Source organism: Dama dama, chromosome 33, assembly GCF_033118175.1.
Source record: "Dama dama isolate Ldn47 chromosome 33, ASM3311817v1, whole genome shotgun sequence".
Lineage (NCBI taxonomy): Eukaryota > Metazoa > Chordata > Mammalia > Artiodactyla > Cervidae > Dama > Dama dama.
The window spans coordinates 47,228,268-47,254,633 of NC_083713.1; positions in this window are offsets into that span (position 1 = coordinate 47,228,268).

Consider the following 26,366-nt stretch of genomic DNA (forward strand, 5'->3'; position numbering starts at 1 on the left):
TTGCTTGGCATGACGCATCCCAGGACTGGTGCTGACTGTCTGGTAGCTGGGGCCGGGTCCTGGGGCTAATAAGCTAGAGTTATTATTGTTCAGTCACTCAGTCACAGACCCCACAGACTGCAGTATACCAGGCTTCCCTGTCCACCATATCCTGGAGTTTGCTCAAACTCATGTCCTTTGAGTTGATGCCATCCAACCACCTCATCCTCTGTTTCTCCCCTTCTATGGTAGAGGTGGTTTAGTTTCTAAGTCGTCTCTGTAGCCCGCCAGGCTCCTCTGTTCATGGGATTTCCCAGGCAAGAATACTGGAGTGGGTTGCCATTTCCTTCTCCAGGGGATCTTCCTGACCCTGGAATTGAACTTGGGTCTCTTGCATTACAGGCAGATGCTTTACTGACTGAGCCACTAGACCCAATGCTGACTTACACCAGCAATAAGCCAGAGGGTGGATTCCAAAATGGCACTTGCCAGCACCAGTGTCCTTGTGATAGAATGAAGTCCCCCAAACGGCTGCTGCCAGCATCTGTGTCCCCAGTGTGAATCCCAGTTCCTTCCTTCCTCTCCAGGGGGCTCTGCAAGTTCAGCAAGTGGGTCTGACCCAGGCTCCTTTCACATTACTGCTTCTGCCCCAGGGGCTGGAGTGTGCGAGATTTTGTATGTGTCCTTCAAGAGTGGAGTCTCTATTTCCCACAGCCCACTGGCTTTCCCCAAATTAAGCCCCACTGGACTTTCAATGACAGATGTTCTGTGGGCTCATCTTCCGGGTGCGGGACCCCTGGGTTTGGGAGCTGGATGTGGGGCTCAGATCTCTCGCTCTGGGAGAGAAGCTCTGCAACTGTAATTATCCTCCTTTTTTTGTGTGTGGGCTACCTGGTGGTGTGGGTCTGGACGGTGCTGTGTGTTTGCCTCTACCACTCATCTTACATTCCTTTATATTTTTACTTGTAGAAGACTTCTAGTCTTCAGGTTGTTGTCATCAATAACTGCTCTGTAAACAACTGTAATTTTGGTCTGCCTGTGGGAGGAGGTGAGTTTAGGGTCTTCCTACTCTGCCATCTTGGTCACTACTCCATGGAATTTCATTTTAAGTCAGCAAAAGGTGAGCAGTTGGTCCTTTTTAAAGGAATTGTAATATACTTTCCAAACAAGTTTCATTTTATTGTGATTCAGGCTGATAGTTCTTTAAATTCTAATATTTGGGCAATGAAGACATGATTTTATTTTCATGGCCCCCTGAACAGCATCAGAAAAATTAATTTTGGCAACTAATCTGGAGGAGGATGAAGTAATAGCCATTTTTCATCTCTCTTTGGATTTCTGACACAAACCTGCCGATACTGAGAGAAAGCAGTTTGGAAAGAAGTAGCTGGGATGTTAACAGAAAGCAATATTATTGCTTTTTCCCTTCAAATTTCCTCTCATACAGTATCCCTGAATGGAAGCCTACTGCTCATCTCTTTTGACTATAGGTGTGGCTCTGCCGTCTGGTATCAGAGTTCTTTTAGGCAGAAAGCTCATCCTCATCAATTAATATATTTAAGTGGATGTGGAAATTTATTCTCGGTGTATCCAAAAGCTATCGTCTGAGTTCAATATTATACACATTCATTCTAGTGTGAAGCTTGATTCAGTATCTTAATAAAATTGGCTGGAAACAATCTGAAAAGCTGTCCAATGGTTAGATGTCAGGAAGATGAAAAAAAGCATTACTTTGTGATCTTTACCCAAATCGCATTGCAAAATGTTTGCCAAACTATAAGAATCTACCTAAATCCCCTTGGTGTGAAGAATTTTAGTCAGCACATGCCCAAGCCATTTGCATCCCAGAAAACAAATGTAGAGCACATGTTCTGAAACAAGTTTATGTGAGAGTAGTCTGGACCCCGGAGCCAAGAATCTGAATCTTGGCTGTAAACAACAGAAGGTTTAAAAATGTCTACTTATAGAAATATAACATTTGTCTTTAATGTCTGTGCTCTTTCCTTAAGACAATGGGAAGTCAGTGTAATGAATGAGAAGAGAATGCCACGGTGCAGTGCTAAGTCATGGCAGTTTGGTGGCATGTGTTCAGCCATGGGACAGATTTTGTGAAACAGAAAATCCAGTTGCATTTTCAACAGTCACTAAAGCCATGAGGCAGGGTTCTTGGCTTCATTCATGGCTTCAGGATCAAGCCAGTGGACAAAATGCTTAAAAACAACAAACAAAACAAGGTAAAAGAAAAGGCATTCATATTGATGGAAATGTTAATTGTGTAATTAACCCCCCCCAAAGAAAATATTGACATTTATTTTGAATGATTTTAAGTGTGATATATCTTTAAAAATTTGTTGCAGTTGGTGAAGTTAGGATTAATTCTTGACAGATACGGTATTTTGCTTAGATGTTTGAGAAAACATGATGATGTAATATGAAACACCTTACTGTTTTATGTATTGAAACCACAAATAATCTCAATGTGGAGGTTCATGGGTAAATGTAAAGTTTAACAAAGAGGAACTTTTTTTTCTGCTTTATTTTACTCTTAAAGAATGCTTTCTTAATCTTGTAGGTAGAATGTCATTGTGCTAATTCACAGCTGAATATTACTTGCTATTTTTCCATTGTATGATTAGGCATGTTAGAATTTGTGGTTTGCATAAACCAAAAATCATAGCTTTGTTTCTTTTGCCTTTGAATGAATAACATTCACTGTGATCCTGATGGCATCCTTAGTTTCCAATGACCACATCAAAAATACATGAGCAGCAGCTTATAAAGTATAAGTATGGAGTTAGAAAGACCGGGGTATTAATTCTAGCTGAATCATTTACTACTTCTATGAAATTAGACAAGGCACTTGACCCAGAAACCTCACTTTCCTCCTCTGTAAATGGGGATAACACTACCACCTACTTGGATTACAGTGGTGAAGGTTAAATTATTGATAGATACTGTGTTGAGCATTTATCACTCAAGGAATATTGGTTATTGTTCTTCATGGTAAACACGATAAGACTGGTTAATTAAAAACAAAACAACTCAAACGGTGTGAACTGCTGAGTAGGAGTCATTGGCAATGTCTTCACACTTGATGGAGAAAGCAGAGGCATGGTCAAGATTAAATGTGAACAGAACTGATTTCCGGATTCTCCTTGCATCATACCACTGCACCCCCACCCCGACCCCCTTCTTTCTTTCCTGCCAGTTCAAATATCGGTAGTCCTAATTTACTTTCCTCCGAAATAGCTCAAAAGAAGCAAAACAAAAATATTGATAAAATAAGGGTGGATCAAGAAAGAAGAGACAAACTTTGGCTCCCAGCTCTGGTGATGTCAGGTCCAACTAATTGTATTGTACAAATTCAATAGAATTTTTTAAAAATTTGAAATTATTATGTTAAAACATATCATTTGGCTGTTTATTTTAAAATTGTTTGTGGCCCATTTAGCTGTTCATGTTTTCGTGTTTGTTTCTACATGGTAATGTTTTACCTTGCAATTCATGGTCAATGTTATTTTTTTATTTTCACATGGCATAAGAACTGATGGTTACTCTGATGTTTACTCAGTGTAAATGACACAGTTTTCCAAGTAATAATACCTTGTGGATTACACAAAGCAATGTATTAGAAATGTAGAAATGTGGATTATAATAAGAGGTACAATCACATCAAGCTCTTTACTAAATTAATAACATTTTCTGAAAAGAAATACATTTTTCCTTCTTCACCTCTTTAATGATGAAGGGAGCTATTAAACAGATGACTAGATTTGCAAGTATGAAATGTTTTTATCTAAATTCTGCAATGATAATGTTCTCCAGTATAAATTGGATTTTCAGATAGCCTCATGGATAAGTGGAAAACAAAAGTGTGATTTAAAGAATAATCCTCAAGGTTTAGATGCTGGTGATCTGGAAATCTCATAAGGATTAGCTGTCTTGAAAAATTTATACCCTTTTCTCCTTTTGCTGAATGAAGTATATTGTGAACAAGCAACCTGTCTCTCAGAATTTTGTCACTTATGTTGCCAGCTGGTCCCAATCAATATACAGATGAAAATCCACAGCTAAAACCATCCACATGTTCATAAAAATGCAAGGCAGTTCTTAAACATTTATTAAGTACTGGCATTGTGTTAGGTGTTAAGAAATGGCAGTGAGTATCTTAAGACTATTGGTAATGCCAAAGTTTTCTTCACAGGAACGATACTTAAAAATGAAAGCCCTAACGTAGTAGTTCAACTGTGACACAGCCTTCAGTTGGAAGAAAGGTCATGGTTGTATAATTCCTCTGTACTGAGTAGGACACAGGCCATTTGGTTTGCACAGAGGGCCTGCTTGAAGCCATAATGCAGCTGTCAGAAAGCTTCTGGTTTTGCCCTGGTGTGAATTCCTGTATTGTGATGAAACTTGCACCTATGACAACTTAGCTCTAGTTTTTTCTTTACTTGCTCTCTGGACTCACCTACTGTTCAACACTTGGCTAGCATTTCAACCTAAGTAAGAAATCTCAGGGTATCAGTACTCTGTTGGCAATAAATAACTATCATTCCATGACCTTAAGCGTCCCTTCATCTGTTTCTTCTTGAGATAAAAGAAGAAATTTCAATTCTCCAACTGTAGTACAATAACTTGGTTGAGGTTAGGTGTTTGTAATCATTCTCTAATAAAGCTGACTCTGCGCAAAGTTTCATTTTCTTCCTTCACATTAACTTCAAGCCAAAGAAGCATTTCTTAGAATACTAATCCATAAAACACACTAAAATGTGTTTTGATCATTTCTTATTTTATTGGCTGTTATAAAAACCCAAAAGACTGGTGGGCTTGAGAAAATTGCTAGATACTGAAATGCATAAAAATATACCAAAAGTCTAGCACTATATATCTGTATGTCTGATAGTGCAATGCAGTTGATAAATCTAAATTATTGCTATTATTTGGCTTTTACTTTTCCTACAGGAGGAGAAATGGTCATCAAAAAAGTTCAGTAAAAAGAAAAGATTAATTTCTTAAAATATATATATGTTTTCTCATAGCACAGGAATTAAGAACTTGATCTCTGGTCTCCAGCAGCCTAGAAATGAATCTCTGTGTCATCATGAAACAGCCAAATGTCTTGGGCAGGCTGTTTATCTCCTCTAAGCCTTTGTTTCCTCAATTGTTAAAATAATATAAACTCTCTGGTAGGAAGACTTTAAGACAGCCCCAGTAATCCCCACCTCCCAGTATTTGCGTACTTATGCAATTCTCTCCCCTTGAATGTCGACTGGGTTGAATGAATAGAGTATGGCAAAAGTGGTGGAATGTCATTTGCAAGGTTATATCCAAGGTTGAAGATTCTCTCTTGGGAGTTTATTCAGTAATGTCTCTGAGCGGAACAAGTTGCTGTATTGTGAGAAGTTGTATCAAAAGGCACATATGGCCCAGGAACTGATATCTCTAGGTGATAGCTGGTGAATCAGACCTGAGGCCTGCCAAGATTACTGAGATACCCAGATAATCTGTGTCTGACTTCCTAACCCACAGAAACTGAGGTAATAATGGTTACTGTTTTAAGCTGTCCACTTAGGGGTTAATTTGTATACAGGTAACTAATACTAATATAAAATGGCTTCCCAGGTGGCTCAGTGGTAAAGAATTCGACTACCAATGCAGAAGATGTGGATTCAATCCTTAGGCCAAGAAGATCCCCTGGAGAAGGTAATGCAACCCACTCCAGTACTCTGGCCTGGGAAATCCCATGGACAGAGGAACCTGGCGTGCTATAGTCCATGGGGTCACAAAAGAGTTGGACATGACTGAGTGACTAAACAACAACATCTAATATATACTAGGGTGATAATAATGATGATTAAGTGTGGTAATATTTGAACAGACCCTGACACACAGCACAATCATTGTGACAGTTGTTAATACTGCCAATGAAAGGGGATTGCTATGGTCTGAATATGCTTGCTTCCCCCCAGAATTCACTTTGTTGGAAACCGAATACTCAAGGTAATGATATTTGGAAGTGGTGCCTTTAGGAGGTGATTAAGATTAGTAACTTTATGAAAGAGGGCCAACAGGGCTCCCTAGCCCAGCCTCCATGAGGAGTCTGCAAATCAAAAGAGAGCTCTCACCTGACCACTGTGGCACCCTGATTTCAGACTTCCAGCCTCCAGATCAATGAGAAACTTCACTTGCTTATAAGCCACTCTGTCTGTGGGATTTAGTTATAGCAGCCTGGACAGATTAAGATAGAAATGAAAACTTCTTGGTTTTACTCTTAAAGCTAATTATGCAAAACATGTTAAATTATATATGTAGCTGCTCTTTTTCTGTTTGTAATGTCTGTTTTTAAGCCATGCTCTTTATGAGTCAAGTTTTCTTACATTTTCCTTTCTATAAGAGGGTAACATTCCTTCTGTGGTTAATCTCATATCATACTGGGATCAGATTATTCAGAACCTCCCCCTACCCCAGAAAACATTTCAGTTCTGTTCAGTTCAGTCACTCAGTCATGTCTGACTCTTTGCCACCCCATGGACTGCAGCATGCCAGGCTTCCCTGTCCATCACCAACTCCCTAAGTTTATTCAAACTCATGTCCATTTAGTCAGTGATGCCATCCAACCATCTCATCTTCTTTCATCTCCTTTTCCTGACTTCAATCATTCCCAGTAGCAGTGTCTTTTCAAATGAATAAATTCTTCACATCAGGTAGCCAAAGTATTGGAGTTTCACTTTCAGCATTAGTCCTTCCAATGAATATTCAGGACTGATTTCCTTTAGGATAGACTAGTTTGATCTTTTTGCAGTCCAAGGGACTCTCAAGAGTCTTCTCCAATACCACAGTTCAAAAGCATCAATTCTTTAGCGAGCAGCTTTCTTTATGGTCCAACTCTCACATCAATACATGACTAATGGAAAAACCTTAGCCTTGACTAGATGGACCTTTGTTGGCAAAGTAATGTCTTTGCTTTTTAGTATGCTGTCTAGGTTGGTCATAGCTTTTCTTCCAAGGAGCAAGTATCTTTTAATTTCATGGCTGCAGTCACCATCTGCAGTGATTTTGGAGCCCCCCAAAATAAAGCCTCTTACTGTTTCCATTGTTTCCCCATCTATTTGTCATGAAGTGATAGGATCAGATGCCATGATTTTAGTTTTCTGAATGTTGAGTTTTTCACTCAACTTTTTCACTCTCCTCTTTCACTTTCATCAAGAGGCTCTTTTAGTGCTTCTTTGCTTTCTGCCGTAAGAGTGGTGTCATCTGAGTATCTGAGGTTATCTTGATTCCAGCAATCTTGATTCCAACTTGTGCTTCATCCAGCCCTGCATTTTGCATGATATACTCTGCATATAAGTTAAATAAGCAGAGTGACAATATACAACCTTGATGTATTCCTTTCCCAATTTGGAACCAGTCTATTGTTCCATGTCCAGTTCTAACTGTTGCTTGTTCACCTGCATACAGATTTCTTAGGAAGCAGGTAAGGTGGTCTGGTATTCCCATCTCTTTAAGAATTAGAATACATCTAGTTATCTATATAATCCATAACTGCCAATCCACAGATACTGTACAACATTTTGAGTTACCCACGCAATATTTTGAGTCTAACATCCTGGAGGAAAAAAGTCATTATTTTTTTGTGTTTGTGACATATGATTATGGAAATATATGCATTATATTCATTTTAAAATCTCTGTGTGTGCTAGAACATGGAAGCAACCTAGATGTCCATCAATAGATGAATGGATAAAGAAGTTGTGGTGCATTTATACAAAGGAATATTATTCAACCATATAAAGGAATGCATTTGAATCAGTTCTAGTGAGGTGGATGAACCTAGAGCCTGCTATACAGAGTGAAGTAAGTCAGAAAGAGAAAAACAAATATTGTATGTTAGTGCATACATATGGAATATAGAAAAATGCTACTGCTGAACCTGTTTGCAGGGCAGGAATAGAGACACAGACATAGAGAACAGACTTGTGGACACAATAAGGGAAGGAGAGGTAGGAGGCATTGAGAAAGTAGCACTGAAATGTATACAGAAACATATATAAAATAGATAGCTAATGGGAAGTTGCTATATAACACAGAGAGCTCAACCTGATACTCTGTGACAATGTAAAGGGGTGGGTTGGGATGAGGGGGTGGGAGGGAGGGTCAAGAGGGAAAGGATATACATATACTTATAGCTGATTCATGTTGTTTTATGGTGGCTCAGACAGTAAAGTGGCTGCCCACAATGCAGGAGACCTGGGTTCGATCCCTGGGTCGGGAAGATCCCCTGGAGAAGGAAATGGCAACCCACTCCAGTATTCTTGCCTGGAAAATCCCATGGACGGAGGATCCTGTTAGGCTACAGTCCATGGGGTCGCAAAGAGTTGGACACGACTGGGCGACTTCACTTCACTTCACTTCATTGTTTTATGGAAGAAACCAATACAACATTGTAAAGCAATTATCCTCCAATTAAAAATAAAATTTTAAAAATTTCTGTATGGGATTTTGTTACAGTGCTTATCTAAGTGTTTTTGAAATTTTGTCTGGAGACTTAGATTAATGAAAATGACTAGTACCTTTGTAGAATCCATTCATTTTTCAAGACAGCTCTTTTATAGAGAAAGTCCAACTTTCAGTAGACAGCAAGTTCTGGCAATTGAGAATTCTGATCGGGTTATTTAAGTATGTCCAGCATCTCAAGGAGTAGGTCATGTTTCAAGATAGAAAAAGCATAGACAAGAAAAATTTCCCTTGTCTTTCCCCATGCTTCCTCCTGTACCCTTTCACGTAGATAGATGGAAAATATTACTTTTACATGAAGTGGAAAAAACTTGGTATAAGACCAGAATTTTTAAAACCCCCTCATACCCTTTAAAGTGCAACATCATTATTCAAGCGCCATAAAAGTCAAGGCGTGTGCCTGGGCTGTGGTTCAGCAAGCGTTGTGGCCAACTTGTGGATTCCACACACATTAACAGTACAATTGGTTTCACTATTCAATAGGTCAGGGACTCTTCTTCCAGTTAAGATTTTTATGCTTAGCTGACGAAGACTGAAGGCAAGCCATTAGTGCACTTGACCTTTTCCAAGGAGGGGCAGAAACCACAAAGGTCAGACCCTGGACATGTCTGCCTGCCAAGTGCAATCATATTGTTTAATGCAATAGATTAGCAATAACTAAATAACCTTGGAAATTCCAATTTGTTCTCAGAGGTTTGGCTTAGTAGTTCCACATACACTACTTTACAAGAAGCCACTATGTTGCCTTTGGGTGTTTTAGGTAATCAAATTTATGCTTGGAGAAGCTGTTCAGTGTAAAAGAAAGATATCACTTAACAGTTTCAGTTCTGCCTTGGGCCATATCTTTCTGTGTGACTATAGGCAAACTTCTTAATCCTTCAGTCCCTCATTTTTCTTATCCATAAAATATCTTCCCTCTTTCATAGGGTGTCATTGGGATCAGGTCTTGTCAATGAGGAGGGGTACATGTGTTTTTATAATGTCAGTAAGACTCTTTTGACTACAAGTTATAGATCTTTAAGTCAGATGAGTGTAGCAAAAATAAAAACGTAACAGATATTTTTAAGGATATGAAACTTCTCACAGAAGTAAACACTAGATAAGTATCTGTGGCTCAGTAACAACTGTATCCAGTTGTATCCAACTGTATTTTACTTTCTCATAGAGCATCTTTGGGCTTCCCAGGTGGTGCTGGTGCAGGAGCCATAAAAAACGTGGGCTTGATCCTGGGTTTGGAAGATCCCCTGGGCAAGGCCTTGGCAACCCACTTCAGTATTCTTGCCTGGAGAATCCCAGGGACAGAGGAGACTGGTGGGCTGCAGTCCATAGGTTCTCAAAGAGTTGGACACGACTGAAGTGACTTAACTTGTACGCAGGGCATCCTTATTCTTCTGTCCCTTACCTTTGGTTTTCATTGCTTGTATTGTTTACAAGGAAGGCAAGAACAGCTAACTGCTCCTAAGTTCTAGTGGCTTAGCATGGACCAGATGCCTACAAACCAAAAGTGATGAGGGGTGGTGGATATGGTAATTGGGGAGAAGTAGGAGGTGGTGGTAGGAAGAGATGCTGGGCAGATAACACTGTAGGGATGTAATTTATGGAGGGATTCACACCAACTATTCAAGTTGCAGAGAGAGGAAAAGAGATAAAAAATAATGAATGGTTAGAAGTACTGCCAAATCATCTGAAAGGCAGAGAGTACGAAAGCAGAGGTCTCCAGCCTTTTTGACACCAGGGACTGGTTTCATGGAAGACAATTTTTCCATGGACTGAGGTGGGAGGGATGGTTTGTGGATGATTCAAGAGCATCACATTTATTGTGTACTTTATTACTATTGTTATTATATCTGCTCTACCTCAGATCGTCAGAGGTTGAGGACCCCTGTACCAAAGCACTGATTCTTAGCCCTGACTGAATGTTTAGTCACCTAGGGAACTTTTAAAAAACCTAAAGCAAAAGTCTTTGGTCTGCTGTCAACAGAATCACCAGGGCACTTTTTAAAATGTTTAGCTTTCTTGGATCTCTGCAGCCCTATCCAGTCAAGCTTTTGGGGCTGCATGGATGGGGGTGATGGTCCAAGACTTTGTATTTAAGACAAGCTCCCTAATGGTTCTTTTGCATGTGGAAATTTGTGAATCATTGTTCTAGATCAGTTATTCACAAGGTATGATTCTCAGATCAACAGCTCCAATTTTATCTGGGAACTTACTAGTAAAACAAATCTTCAAGTCTTACCTCAGACCTACTTAAATAGAATCTCTTGACATAGAACCTACCAACCTGTGCTCCAAAGAGCCTTCCAGGTATTTTTAATACCTGCTAAGGTGTGAGAACTGTTGTTCTAGACCATTTCAGTTTTTGTAAATTGAAAGGTCTTCGTGGTATGCTAATATTTCTTGCAACAGTTTCAGGCAGGTTTGGGATTTCTGCCAGAGTACACAGTTGAGATTGTTAGCAAAGCAAGATGAGGCTAATTACCTTCCAAGAGCAATTTTGATGGGCTTTTAAGAGTTAGCACTGGAGGCGCTTTGGGTGAGGATATTGCTTGGTGATAATATATGGGTATTTAGAGTATTTCAAATATGGATAAAACACCAGTTTTTGTTTGTTTTTAAACAAAAGTTCATGTGGAGAGAGAGAATATGTAAACAATCTTCACAGGGTCTGGTCAGAGAGCTGGTCACAGATGTATTAGTACCATGTGAGCAGCAGAGAGGAACAATTGCTATAGTTCAGCTGACAACACCTCAGACTTCATGAAACCTGTCATCAAGATGGGATGTAAGAGATTTATTGGGGAAGAGGTAGAGAGATGTCTGTAAAGGATACAGAGAAGGATCAGGAGAAGGGGAGGATAGTCTTCAGACCATGAGGAAGGTCTGATCTCAGGAAAAGAGAAAGGGAAGGAAGGAGGAATGAGTAGGAAGAGTCTTGGGCTGAGACTTTTCCTGGAAAACTTTAGCCAGCCTAATGGGCAGTCCTTGAGCTAACGTGACCCCTTGGAGGAGTCCTGCATCTGATAGGGATGGTCGTCTGCATCAGTACTCCTACCATGCTCAGTCATTGTCTGGGGCCAGCCTGAGGGAGGCTTGGAGTCAGCGCAAACACAGTGATAGGTCTAGAGAGACAGCAGCCACAGCCGACAGTCAATGACGCTCCCACCAAGAAGACACCCAAGAGGTGAATTTTCATTGCTGCCATACCAGACTTCAAGACAAAGCTCTGAGGAGAGAGCAAAAGTATAAAAAATACCTCTGGCAAGGCACCAGAAGAAAAAGGCAAAGGAAATAAAGTAATAAAATAACACTTAAAATATGTTCAACAATCAGTATTGGTAATGGTTGCAGATGTGAAAGTGGGATTTCTAGAATTTTAATATTTGGTGGGTTCTTCAAGGAAGCTCCTCATGATGTATTAATAAAAATCAGTGAGTTAATGGTACTACACTTTAAATTTGACAGATATTCAATATTCTCTAAACCTAGCTGTCCACAGAAAACATTAAGTTGCTAGTTAATAAATCACATTAGTAGGCCTTTTTGTGACCTACTGAATTATCCTCTTCAGGAGCTAGAGCTTAAGACTTTTTTCTCTGTTTGAGGAAAAGTTTTAATGGTTGCAAAAGGGTAATATAATCAAGGGAAAACTTGAGGGAGAAAGGAAGAAAAGAATAAGATGATAAAGATCAACTGAAACATACAAAGGAAAAATGTCAAATAGCCAAAGGTAGATGGAGGGAGGTGAAAGAAACAAGTTGGGTAGGGAGAGAATGCTTAAAAGAAACCTCAAGTTATGAAGTAAATGATCACACATATGAACAACTTATAATAAAGTAAAATTTTGTGATATGAAATGGAAAAAATAAAAATCTGTGATACCAAAAACATAGAAACTCAAAAGCTAAACCTTTTTTATTAAAATTAAAAAAAATTATTTTATTTTATTTTTTGGCTGTATAATATGGCATGTGGGATCTTCATTCCCTGACCAGGGATTGAAGCTATGTCCTCTGCATTGGGAGATCAGAGTCTTAAACACTGGAACACCACGGAAGTCCTTCAAAGACTAAACCTTTAATGACTCTCTGAATAAAGAGGGACTTAGTATAACATTGTATGTAAGTGGATAATGTAAGGAGAAAAATCAGTTATCTTGGAAACTCAACTGCCTTTATGACAGAGAGGTCTGAAGTCTATGAATGAAAGCTTTTGGTATGAGAACAACTATGCAGACTTTTTAAAAAAGGTTTGTGGAATTTACATACACCAGTGCATGATCATCATCATGAATAGGTGAAGGGAAATTGGGTTTGTAGAAATGAATGTCTATCCTTTAAAGAATTCAGGAGAGCAGGGAAAGCCCTTAAAGAATTTTGTGGTTTTCCTCTATACTAAAAAAATGGTTTTGAAATTTCATCAGTATCAGAAGACACATTTCTGGTCATGCCACATCCCAGATCCAGTGCTTTCAGTGGCCCTCATGTGCTCAAGTCTGCCTTTGAGGTCCTCCATGTTATTCCCTTTCTTCCATGTCTAGTCGCATTTACATGACCTCCCCCCACCAAACCTACAAAGGATTTGGAAACAGTAACACAACACTTTATGTAACAATAGGCTAGAATTATTATCTCTGTGCTGCACTCAATATGCCAGCAAATCTGGAAAACTCAGCAGTGGCCACAGGACTGGAAAAGGTCAGTTTTCATTCCAAACCCAAAGAAAGGCAATGTTAAAGAATATTCAAACTGCTGCACACTGATCTCACAGGCTAGCAAAGTAATGATCAAAATTCTCCAAGCCAGGCCTGAACAGTTCATGAACTGCGAACTTCCAAATGTTCAAGCTGAATTTAGAAAAGGCAGAGAAATCATAGATCAAATTGACAACATCCATTGGATCATCAAAAAAGCAAGATGAGTTCCAGAAAAATTTCTACTTCTGCTTCATTGACCACACCAAAACCTTTGACTGTGTGGATCACAACAAACTGTGGAAAATTCTTAAAGAGATGGGAATATCAGATCACCTGACCTGCCTCCTGAGAAATCTGTATGCAGGTCAAGAAGCAACAGTTAGAACTGGACATGGAACAACAGACTGGTTCCAAATTGGGAAAGTAGTACATCAAGGCTGTATTTTGTCACCCTGTATATTTAACTTATATGCAGAGTACATCATGCGAAATGCCTGGCTGGATGAAGGATAAGCTGGAATCAAGATTGCTGGGAGAAATACCAATAACTCAGATGACACCACTCTTATGGCAGAAAATGGAGAAGAACTAAAGAGCCTCTTGATGAAAGTGAAAGAGTGAAAAAGTTGGCTTAAAACTAAACATTCAGAAAACAAAGATCATGGGTCTGGTCCCATCACTTCATGGCAAATAGATGGGGAAACAATGGAAACAATGACAGACTTTATTTTGCAGGGCTCCAAAATCACTGCAGATGGTGACTGCAACCATGAAATTAAAAGACACTTGCTCCTTGGAAGAAAAGCTATGACTAACCTAGACAGCATATTAAAAAGCAAAGACATTACTTTGCAACAAAAGTCCATCTAGTCAAAGCTATGGTTTTTCCAGTAGTCATGTATGGATGTGAGAGTTGGACATAAAGAAAGCTGCTCGCTAAAGAATTGATGCTTTTGAACTGTGGTGTTGGAGAAGACTGTTGAGAGTCCCTTGGACAGCAAGGAGATCCAACCAGTCCATCCTAAAGGAAATCAGTCCTGAATATTCATTGGAATGACTGATGCTGAAGCTGAAACTCCAATACTTTGGCCACCTGATGTGAAGAACTGACTCATTTGAAAAGACCCTGATGCTGGGAAAGATTGAAGGCAGGAGGAGAAGGGGACGACAGAGGATGAGATGGTTGGATGGCATCACAGACTCTGTGGACTTGAGTTTGAGTAAGCTCAGGGAGTTGGTGACGGACAGGAAAGCCTGGTGTGCTGCAGTCCATGGGGTGGCAAAGAGTCGGACACGACTGAGCAGCTGAACTGAACTGATTATCTACTTCACAAAACTTTCACATGTGAGTTTCTCTAGGATGAACTAGTCAGTTTGTCCATAAAATAAGCAAAAGCACAACATGCAGATGATTACTGCAGCCATGAAATTAAAAGATTCCTGCTCCTTGGAAGAAAAGCTACATTAGGCAGTTTATTAAACAACAGACATCACTTTGCCTACAAAGGTTGGTATAGTCAAAGCTATAGTTTTTCCAGTAGTCATGTACACATGTGAGAGTTGGGCCATAAAGAAGGCTGAGTACCAAAGAATTGATACTTTCAAATTGCAGTGCTGGAGAAGACTCTTTAGAGTTCCTTGGACAGCAAGGAGATCAAACCAGTCAATCCTAAAGGAAATCAACCCTGAATATTCACTGGAAGGACTGATGCTGAAGTTGAATCTCTAATACTTTGGCCACCAGATAGGAAGAGCTGACTCATTGAAGGTGGGAGGAGAAGGGGACAACAGAGGATGAGATGGTTGAATGGCATCACCGACTCAATGGCTGTGAGTTTGAGCAAAATCTAGGAGATAGTGAAGGACAGGGAAGCCTGGCATGCTGCGGTCCATGGAGTCTCAAAGAGATGGATATGACTTAGCGACTGAACAATAACAGCATTTCTGTTACTTGTGCCTGAAAGTAATTTCATTTCATATATGTCTATATATCTTGCTGCTGCTGCTGCTAAGTCACTTTAGTCGTGTCCAACTCTGTGCGACCCCATAGATGACAGCCCGCCAGGCTCCCCTGTCCCTGGGATTCTCCAGGCAAGAACACTGGAGTGGGTTGCCATTTCCTTCTCCAATGCATGGAAGTGAAACGTGAAAGTGAAGTCACCCAGTCGTGTCCGACTCTTAGCAACCTCATGGACTGCAGCCTACTAGGCTCCTCCGTCCATGGGATTTTCCAGGCAAGAGTACTGGAGTGGGGTGCCATTGCCTTCTCCGGTCTATATATCTTATAAACCCCATAATACATTATTATTACTCTAAACAGCTAAATAATTATTTTAAATTTAAAAAGTCATTGCACATTTATTTCTGGGGCTCTTCCTTCTTTTCTTAAATTCCAAGCTTCCATCCAGAATAATTTCCCTTTATCTTGAAATTTCTTTGGTATTTTTTTAGTGCAGGTCTTCTGGTGACAGATTGGCTCAGATTTTATTCTGAAGTTCATCTGAAAATGTCTTTAGTTCACTTTCAGTTTCAAAGGATGTTTCTGCTAAATATAGAATCTTAGATTGATTTTTTCCCTTATAGAACTTTAAAGTATCAGTCTATTAGCTTCCAGTTTACATTACTTATGATAATTTAGCTTTATTTCTTATTATTGTTCCTCTAAATGAAATGTGAACTTGTGATCTGACTTCTTTTGAGATTTTCAACTCACTTTTTGTTTGTAGGAATGTGGCCAGTATAGCACTAGATATGGTTTTCATAATATTTATGCTACTTTGGATTCTCTGAGTTTCTTTTATTTGTGGACTGATATCTTTCATTGATTTTAAGAAAAATCTTAGCCATTATCTCTTCAAATAATTCTGCTGGGTTTTCTATTTTTTCCATCTGTAATTCCAAATATATACATATTGGAATATTTGTCACTGTCCCATATGTCGCTAAAATTATTTTTTCATTCTTTTTTCAGCTCTGTGGTTCAGTTTACATTATTTCTTTTGATCTGTAAGTTACCTACTTATTTTTTTTAACTGAATCTACACTACTTTTCAGCCTGTTCAACAAATCTTTAATTCCGATATTGTATTTTTACTTCTAGAAGTTCCATTTGGTTCTTTTTAGAGTCTTCATTTCTCTGCTGAAATTCTCTTTTTCTCTAGATTCTTTAAAATTTTGTGTTTTAATTCAACATCCTTATATGTTAATTTCTACATCTGGGTCATCTGTGATTTTGCTTCTATCAACTTAAAAAATCTTTTATATTCTCCAGTTTCTTTGCATATAATTTTTCATTGTATTGTAGATACTGTGTTTAAAAGACCTATAGAGACTAGAATAAATCTTTTCCCCAAATGAGGTCTGCTTTTTCCTCTGTCAGATATCTAGAAAGGGAATGATCCCTCTGATCCAGTCAGGAGTTGAGCTAGGTCTGAGATGATGTTGTACCTTTATTAAATTCAGTTCACCTCTTGTGTCAAATGTCTTGAGGCCAATATCTGTTATGTGTAATATAAGCATTTCTCGCTAATGAAACTTTGGAATCTATGGATGACTGGGACTACAAGAAGTTTTTGTTTTCTAGCCCCAGCACTGAGCATCCTGAATCACCGTGGACTTGTAGGAGAGAATCAATGGCAGTTGGACAGAGCTAGTTCTTCATTTGGGACTTCTCTAGAGTCCAGTCCTTCAAGCAGGCTCATGTGACCAGTAAAAAGTTTACTGATTTCTCCTTATCTGATGTACCAACACTCTCCTCCCCATGGCCTATGGCTGGCAAGATACTCTGCTTAACCTGTACCCAGGCTTGATGCTTGTTTTTAGTGATGAAAGTAGTAACTGGCCTTAGAACAACCTCTAAGGACTCATCCTTCTTTGGAATTCAGTTCTTTTGGATTTCTTTGAGTACATAGCTTTTTGGTGACTTAAAAATTAAGTGTGTGTGTGTGTGTGTGTGTGTGTGTGTATAAAAAACATATCCTGCTTAGTTACTTAGACGTGTCCAACTCTCCATGGCCCCATGAACTGTAGTCTACTAGGCTCCTCTGTCCATGGTATTTTCCAGGCAAGAACACTGGAGTGGTTGCCATTTCCTCCAGGGGATCTTCATCCTCCAAGGAATCTTCCTGACCCTGGGATTGAACCCAAGTCTTCTGCGTGTGTGTATACATACACACATGCACACACATTTTATATTGTCTATGTCCTTGAACTCAGTTTCTTCCCATTCTGCCCAGATAACATGTGTATCTTTCTTACAACCTTGGTTATGTAGGAATCCTTCTGCCAGCTTCCAGTTAGTTTTCAGTGAGAACTGTTTTGCATGTAGATACGTGTTTATGTTTTCATGAGGGTAGGTGAGCTCCATGTCCTTGTGCTCCATCAGCTTGATCTCTCTCCCAAACTCAGTTTCAGACAATATTAATGAACTCTTTCCTTCTTTGCTTTTTTGGCTGTGCTGTGCAGCCTGTGGGATCTTAGTTCCCTGACCAGGGATTGAACCCCAGGCCCATGGCCGTGAAGCTGTGAAGTCCTAACCACTGGACCACCAGGGAATTCCAATGAACTATTTTCAATCTTTCTCATCTTGGGTCCATTTGAATCATTAATGGGAATGTTCTCTTTCATTTTTATTTTTCTTTGTAGGCCTTGTTTGAAAATCCAAATAAAGTAGGGAAATACTTTCTGCAATATTTTAAAATTAGGTATTTCAAAGAAGATATTTGCTGGAAGTATTAACTTTCAAGAGATTTTGCTTTAGTTGCTCTAGTAATCTTTACTAATCGTTGGGGTTCCTATGCTACAATTTCAAATCTGTTCTCATGAAGAAAAAGAATTTAAACTGGACTGTAATTTCAAACACAACTAAAATCTATAAAATTAGAATTAAAAGGAAACAAATTTAGGGAAATCACAATAATGTTTGGAATCACTACTAACTTTAGAAGTTTACTTAGAAAATATCCAAGCTTATTTAGAAAGTATCTGCTGATAAGTTTCTGCCTGTGTTCAAAACCTCTGGGTCCCAAACACATTCCATTTTAATCTAATAGGAGAATACATAAAAACCTCACCCTCTTCATGACCTAAACTAACAGACCCAAGTAACAGCACTTAGGAGAAGATACATTTATTCCAGTATAGCTAATTTGGAAGATTTGGGAGCTACATCATATATTAAGTCTCTTAAAATTTTTATTTTCTTTTAAATGAAAATTCCAGTTAAATTATAGTTTACAAGTTGTTCACAGCTAGATTATATAATAAACCCATTGAGTAGCAATCTGAATTCTCTGCAGATCAAGAGACTGGGAAGTAACAGCACAGCTTGCAGAGTCCACTTTGTTCCTTTTGCATTATTTAATTATCTTCTGGACTTTAATCCTGTGGCCAGCAATTATTGTTCTTCTTCATATGAAACTGTCAATGGGCCAACCGGAAAAAACTTCCCACATTCCTGAATCTTGCCAAATTACAACAAAGCTGTCTCAGAGTAAGAACAGCTGGGAAACGTTAATTCTTTGTAGAACAGAATGCTTGCTCCTACTTCTGTTTATCACAATAGCAACTTTATTATTTCATATATTTTCTTGATTCCTATATATACAACTTGGTATAAAAATTCAAAGTGGAATCTTTTTACACTTGGGTTTGACTCTTTCTTGGGATTGATGCAGAAATAACTGGTGTAGATAAAAACCTAAATAGAAAATCTTAGGACGATACATAGAGGATTTGCCATAAAGTGCTAGAATGCATTGCCTAAAGCCTGTGGATCACTTGAGCAAGAGAAAAGAATTATTGAGTTAAGGAGTCAACAATTAGGTGAATCCACTTAGCCTAAGGAAATGGTCATTTTCCATGCACTGTTTTTCCAGCTGGATTTCTATTCATTGATCACACTTGGCAGTATTTTAAACAAATTTAGATACTAAATCTGCAATGCGGGAGACCTGGGTTCAATCTCTGCACTGGGAAGATTCCCTGGAGGAAGGCATGGCCACCCAGTCCAGTATTCTTGCCTGGAGAATCCCAATAAACAGAGGAGCCACGTGGGCTACAGTCCAGGGGGTCACAAAGAGTTGGACACAACTGATTAACTAAGCACAGCATAGATACTGAGCTGAACATCCAGTGGGTATTCAGTATATTCTAATGTTTATCACATGGCTGCCTATCCTTGTCTTATGGTCTTCTTTATTAATGGAGAGGGAAGATGCTTGGAGGCAAGGAAAAGAAGATGTGATACTTTTGTGTATTAAACAACAACTTTATTTCCTACAAATTTCATGCACTTATAATTAGGGTCATGTGGATTTAGGCCCCTGTTAGTAGGGAAACTATGACTATAGCCTTGGAATTCCAACGTACTCTACTGTTTTTACTGTTTGTTTTTAAGACTGCTTCCCTAGTAGCTTAGTTGATAAAGAACCTTCCTGCAATGCAGGGCTTCCTTGTGGCTTAGTTGCTAAAGAATCTGCCTGCAATGCAGGAGACCTGGGTTTGATCCCTGGGTTGGAAAGATCCCCTAGAGAAGGAAATGGCTAACCCACTCCAGTACTCTTTCCTGGAGAATTATGTGGACAGGGGAGCCTGGCAGGCTACAGATGATGGTATCACAAAGAGTTAGACATGACTGTGTGAATAACTTTTTAAGATTGCAGATGGCACCCCAGAAAAGAGCTTAAAAAGAGAGCACAAAACTGTTTTCCACACCCCCACCCCAGTTTGGAAACTAGAGTAAACTGTAATTCAGTATTTCATTTTCTTCCTAAATGATATGATATATAGTCACTGTTTCTAATTACCATGAAGTATTTCTATTAAATTCTATAGTGTAACTGTGACATTTTCCAAAAGATTAATGTTTCCTAAGAACAAAACTTCAAATGTGTTGCCTAATCAGTAGGAAATCAGGGATTGTACAATAAATTTAGAAGTGACCTCCTCTTACCTTCTAAATTATAGTTGGAATCTAAAGAATTTTTCTTCATCTTTTATTTCTCTTCCTTCTTACTTTTAAAAACTTTTCAACAGAACAAGATGTCTTGAAAATAATAACGTAACTTTGCTGAGCACTTAGATGTCAAGCACTCAGAGTTTGAGCAAACTCTAGAAGATAGTAAAGGAGACAGGAAGACTGGCTTGCAGCAGTCCATGGGGTCGTGAAGAGTCAGACATAACTTTGCAACTGAACAACAACAATATACATTAATTTATTAAATTTTTATGAAGCACCTTGATGTGGAAACCATTGTATTCTCTGTTTTCCAGTGGAGGAAACTGAGGCTCACTGAATTGACCAAGAATTAAAACCTACCCTAGCTGCCAGAATCATGCTTTTAGACTTCCATGTAGGTGTTCTTACTACATAGTTTTTGATATCCAGAATAATAAATAAGAAGAGAAGTTTTGGAAATTCTTTCCCCTAATGCTCTAGAAAGTCAATGCAGGGCAGATTCATGGACATAAAAGCAACTAATAACTGGGGAGAATCCAGTTAGTCATACAACAAATAACTGGGGACTTACTGACTAACTTCATATTGTTTTCTTCTGCCAATCTCATCCTTTTAGTTAGAAAAAGACCTCATTGGGAGCACCGGCCCAACAAGGAATCATTTATTCAGAAATTAGATGAATAAATGAAATGATTTTTAGAATAATAGATTTAATTAGAAATTGAGAACCAGGTCACTTGTAGAAATTGACAGCTAAGGGTAGGATTATGTTTTAAAAATCCTCATTTAAAAGAAGGTTTCAGAAAGTAGCTTTAGATAACCAGACATGCTTTGATGATTGAGATTTGGGGATTCAAAACCTAGCTTCAGAAATCCACTTGATGTCACCAGGGAAAAGGCATTAAGCTATTTTGTGGGAGGCAGTTTGAGACATATTGGCTTGGTCCTACTTGTCAACTTTACCACTGAACTTCTGTTTCAGGCATTACAGTCAATTGAGAACATGTTCCATATGAAAATACTTTATAAACATCTTATCTTCTAAGACTAGAGTTGCTCTTAGGATATTTCACACATCCTAAAAAGACTGATGGAGTAGATGATAAATGTGTGCCTGGAGAACATTGAGTTTTAATTTTAATTTCACTGAATCAGATTCAATTTAGTAAAACAATGTGGGCTGAAAATCATTCCAGTAAACTCCCAGATTTAGTGAACAGATAACCTTTCTAGTCAATAAAGCAGGTCTTAACTGTAAATCTTGTGCTTGCAATAAGAGAACTATAGTAAATTCACGGGGCTCAGTAGCTATGGCAACTGCAGATTTCAGTCAATACCCTTTGATCTTCAACATTAGATAATCATGTCTGATTGCTGCACATAATTCTTTCCCCAAAGAGGTCAATATGTTCTTGCTGAAATACTTCAAAGTATTCTGGTCCTTGGAAATGCCTAAGGGTTTCTGTATTAGTTACTCCCATCTTTCATCAGTAGTCCTACTTGAAAAGTTATGTAATGCCCACACAAACAGACAAACATACACAGCCTACATAGGAAATGTAACTTGTTCATATGTACATGTTCTTTGCTAAGAGAATGACCATTGCTGAGTTTTATACATATAAATCCTATCTAACATATATATATAGACATATTTGTATTAGCTATCTGTATATATTTGCTATAGTTTCTATAAATGCAACTAACTCCTGAAAATAAAAAGCCAGTGGAAATATTCTAGTAGGTACTTTTCTAATAATGAAAGCACATTTTAAATAATGACCTCAAAATGATTGGAGACAATTCAAATACTACTGTCATTAATATTAATTTATGATAGTAATAACACTCTTATTTGAATAAGTCTAATTAAAACAATGATAATTAAAAGTGGGACAGTTTAAGAATGTGTCTCAATTTACTTATTACACATTCAATTTTTATCTAATTATTCAATGAACATCTTATTGAATTCTCATTTTATGTGAGGTATTTCTAAGCACTGAAGGGAGTAAAACAACAAATAAAATATAATGTCAGGAAACACATAATTCCTATTTAGGGGACAGTGAAAAGTAAGAGTGTTAGTTGAGTCCAACTCTGCAACCCCATGGACTGTAGCCCATCAGGCTCCTTTGTCCATGGAATTCTTCAGGCAAGAATACTGGAGTGGGATGCCTTTCCTTTATTCAGGGGATCTTCCCCATCCAGGGATTGAACCCGTATCTCATTGCAGGCAAATCCTTTACTGACTGAGCCAGCAGGGAAGCCTTGAGTCATATAAAAATGTCACATACAAGAACAAATACACTAAAAACTTTAAATCAATGCTCTGGCTTCCCAGGAAGAAGGGGTGCCTTTTTGCAGGAGATATCAGAGAAGTAACGTCTGATTTGGGGCCCAGAGTATATGGAGAGTTTCAACAGTATGGGTGCAGGAGCAGGGATGGTCTCAGTGGAGGGCTAGAGTGCAGAGAGGTAGCAGGTGGGGAGCTCTATACACCTGCTGGGGCAAGGGTGGAACTTCCAGCGATGCAGAGTGGGCATCTCACAAGGGGATCTTGGCCAATCAAATCACCTAAGAACATTTTAGAAAAGAAAAACCAAATACTAGACTTAGGAAACTGTAATGCCATTGTAAAAATCAAAAGTAGAAATCTAACATGCCTTGGTTTTTTTTTTTTTCAAAATTAGAATTCTAAAAACCTCTTTCTCATCTTGGAAACACTCTAATGCACACTATTGTAGAAAAACAAGAGTTTTACCTGTTCTTGCAAACAGTTTTTAATACCAGTCCATCAGAACTCCAGTTCTTTTTTTTTGAACAAGATGATATTTGAATTCAAACTTGAAGGAGGTAAGGAAGCAGCATATGTGGGTGTCTGGGGGGAAGAACATTCCAGGGGGCATTTCTCCTGTTCAAGGATGCAAGGAAGCCAGGGTGGCTGGAGCAGAGAGTGTCAGAGAAGGGCAATAAGAGGTGATGAGAAGGCAGGGCTAAAAGGTTCAGGAAGCCATTAGAAAGACTCTTGGTTTTTACTCTGAAGGAGATGCCAAGCTGATAGAGGATGTTGAAAATAGTGCCAGGAACTGGCTTGTGTTTTATGAGGCTCGTTCCAGCTGCTGTGTTGACAAGCTGAGACCAGTTAGGATGCTCCTGTACTAAGTCAGGTGAGAGACAGTGTGACCCAGGGCAGCACTGGAGGTGGAGCTGAGACATGTTTGCAGAAATTCTGGATATATGCTGAAGGAAGAGCTGCTTAGATTTACTGATCAGTTAGACAAGGGATGTGTTCAGTTCAGTTCAGTTGCTCAGCTGTGTCTGAATCTTTGCAACCCCATGGACTGCAGCACACCAGGCCTCCCTGTCCTTCACCATCTCCCACAGCTTGCTCAAATTCATGCCCATTGAGTTGATGATGCCATCCAACCCTCTTGTCCTCTGTCATTCGCAGTCTCCTCCTGCCCTCAATCTTTCCCAGCCTTGGTCTTTTCTAGTGAGTCAGCTCTTCTCATCAGGTGGCCAAAGTATTGGAGGTTCAGCTTCAGCATCAGTCCTCCTAATGAATATTCAGGATTGATTTCCTTGAGTATTGACTGGTCTGATCTCCTTGCAGTCCAAGGGACTCTCAAGAGTCTTCTCCAACACCACAGTTCAAAGGTACTAATTCTTTGGCGCTCAGCATTCTTTATGGTCCAACTCTCACATCCATACATGACTGCTGGAAAAACCATAACTGACTATATGAACCTTTGTCAGCAAAGTAATGTCTCTCTTTTCTTTTTTAACACGCTGTCTAGGTTGGTCATAGCTTTTCTTCCAAGGAGCAAGCGTCTTTTAATTTCATGGCTCCAGTCTCCATGAGCAGTGATTTTGGAACCCAAGAAAATAAAGTCTGTCATCTATTTACCATGAAGTGATGGGACTGGATCCATGATCTTAGCTTTTTGAATGTGGAGTTTTAAGCCTGCTTTTTCACACTCCTCTTTCATTTTCATCAAAAGACTCTTTAGTTCCTTTTTGCTTTCTGTCGTGAGGGTAGTGTCATCTGCATATCAGAAGTTATTGATATTTCTCCCGGCAATCTTGATCCCATCTTGTGTTTCATCCAGCCTGGCATTTTGCATGGTGTACTCTGCATATAAGTTAATAAGCAGCATGATAGTATACAGCCTTGACATACTCCTTCCCAATTTTTAACCAGTCCGTTGTTCCATGTCCAGTTCTACCTGTTGCTTCTTGACCTGCATACAGGTTTCTTGGGAGGCAAGTAAGGTGGTCTGGTATTCCCATTTCTTTAAGAATTTTCCAGAATTTGTTGTGATCCACAAAGTCAAAAGCTTTAGTGTAGTCCCTGAAACAGAAGTAGATGTTTTTTGGGAATTCTCTTGCTTTTTCTATGATCCAGTGGATGTTAGCAATTTGATCTCTGGTTTCTCTGCCTTTTCCAAATCCAGCTTGAACATCTGGAAGTTCTCGGTTTACTTACTGTTGAAGCCTGGCTTGGAGGATTTTGAGCACTACCTTGCTAGCATATGAAATGAGTGCAATTTGTGCAGTAGTTTGAACATTCTTTGGTATTGCTTTTTTGGGGACTGGAATGAAAACTGACCTTTTCAATGTCCTGTGGCCACTGCTGAGTTTTCTAAATTTGCTGGCATATTGAGTGCAGCACTTTCACAGCATCATCTTTTAGGATTTGAAGTAGCTCAGCTGGAATTCCATCATCTCCACTAGTTTTGATTGTAGTGATGCTTCAAAGGCCCACTTGATTTTCCACTCCAGGATGTCTGGCTATAGGTGAGTGATCACACCATTGTGGTTATCTGGTCATGAAGATCTTTTTTGTACAGTTCTTCTGTGTATTCTTGCCAGCTTTTCTTAATATCTTCTGCTTCTGTTAGGTCCATACCATTTCTGTCCTTTATTGTGCCCAACTTTGTATGAAATGTTCCCTTGGTTTCTCTAATTTTCTTGAAGACAACTCTAGTCTTTCCCATTCTATTGTTTTCCTCTATTTCTTTGCATTGTTCACTGAAGAAGGCTTTCTTTTTTTTTTGAAGAAGAAGGCTTTCTTATCTCTCCTTGCTGTTCTTTGGAACTCTGCATTCAGATGGGTATATCTTTCTTTTTCTCCTTTGCCTTTCCTGTAAAGAACATCTAAGGATAACACCAAGTTGTTTGGCCTGAGCAACCAAAGTAGGATATTGCAGTAACTGAGAAACTCAGAAGAATCGATGCTTTTGAACTATGATGTTGGAGAAGACTCTTGAGAGTTCCTTGGACTGCAAGGAACTCAAACTAGATCAAATCCTAAAGGAAATCAGTCCTGAATATTCATTGGAAGGACTGATTCTGAAGCTTCAGTACTTTGGCCACCTGATGCAAAGAACTGACTCATTGGAAAAGACCCTGATGCTGGGAAAGATTGGACGCAGCAGAAAAGGAGATGACAAAGGATGAGATGATTGGATAGCGTCACTGACTTGATGGACATGAGTTTGAGCAAGCTCTGGGAGTTGGTGACAGACAGGGAAGCCTGGTGTGCTGCAGTCCATGGGGTTGCAAAGAGTCGGACATGACTGAGTGACTGAACTGAACTGAGAAACTCCCATGAGGAGGATTGTGGATGGGCATGTTAGCAGAGGAAACAAGAGGGTTCACTTGAATATGTTAAGTCTGAGATACCTGTCAGTGGGGATGGCCAGAGAGCAGCTGGGCACATTTGAGTGTTATGTCTGATCACTAGGCTTAGCAAAAGAACATCACTGGTGACTGTGACTAGAATTTATCAAATAAAGTGGGGGGTCTGATTAGAGTAAACTTAACTTTTATAAAGTTTAAAAGTACCAGTTAAGTATCTGTCTAGTATGAAAGATGGGGAAAAACCCAATATTAGGACTTTCTGATAGAAATATGGTACCAGATTAAGAGGAAAACACATCCAACTACACCCCATTGTAGCTTCCCTTCAGCTGGAGCACAGAATTTTAAAAGGCACATCAGCCACTGGAGTCAATTCTGGGGTTGTAGTCAGCTTGAGAAATGATCCACCAGCTGTTTTCTATGAGAAAGGGGAGGAATTGGTGTATTTAGAATTGGGGTATTTAAAATTGATGTATTTAATAGGCTGAGAAAGAGTGAGCAGGCTTTGGAATCTGCAGTCTGAATGGACTTTCACAAGGAGAAAGTCTTCTCCAGAGAGCACAACTAGAATGAAAG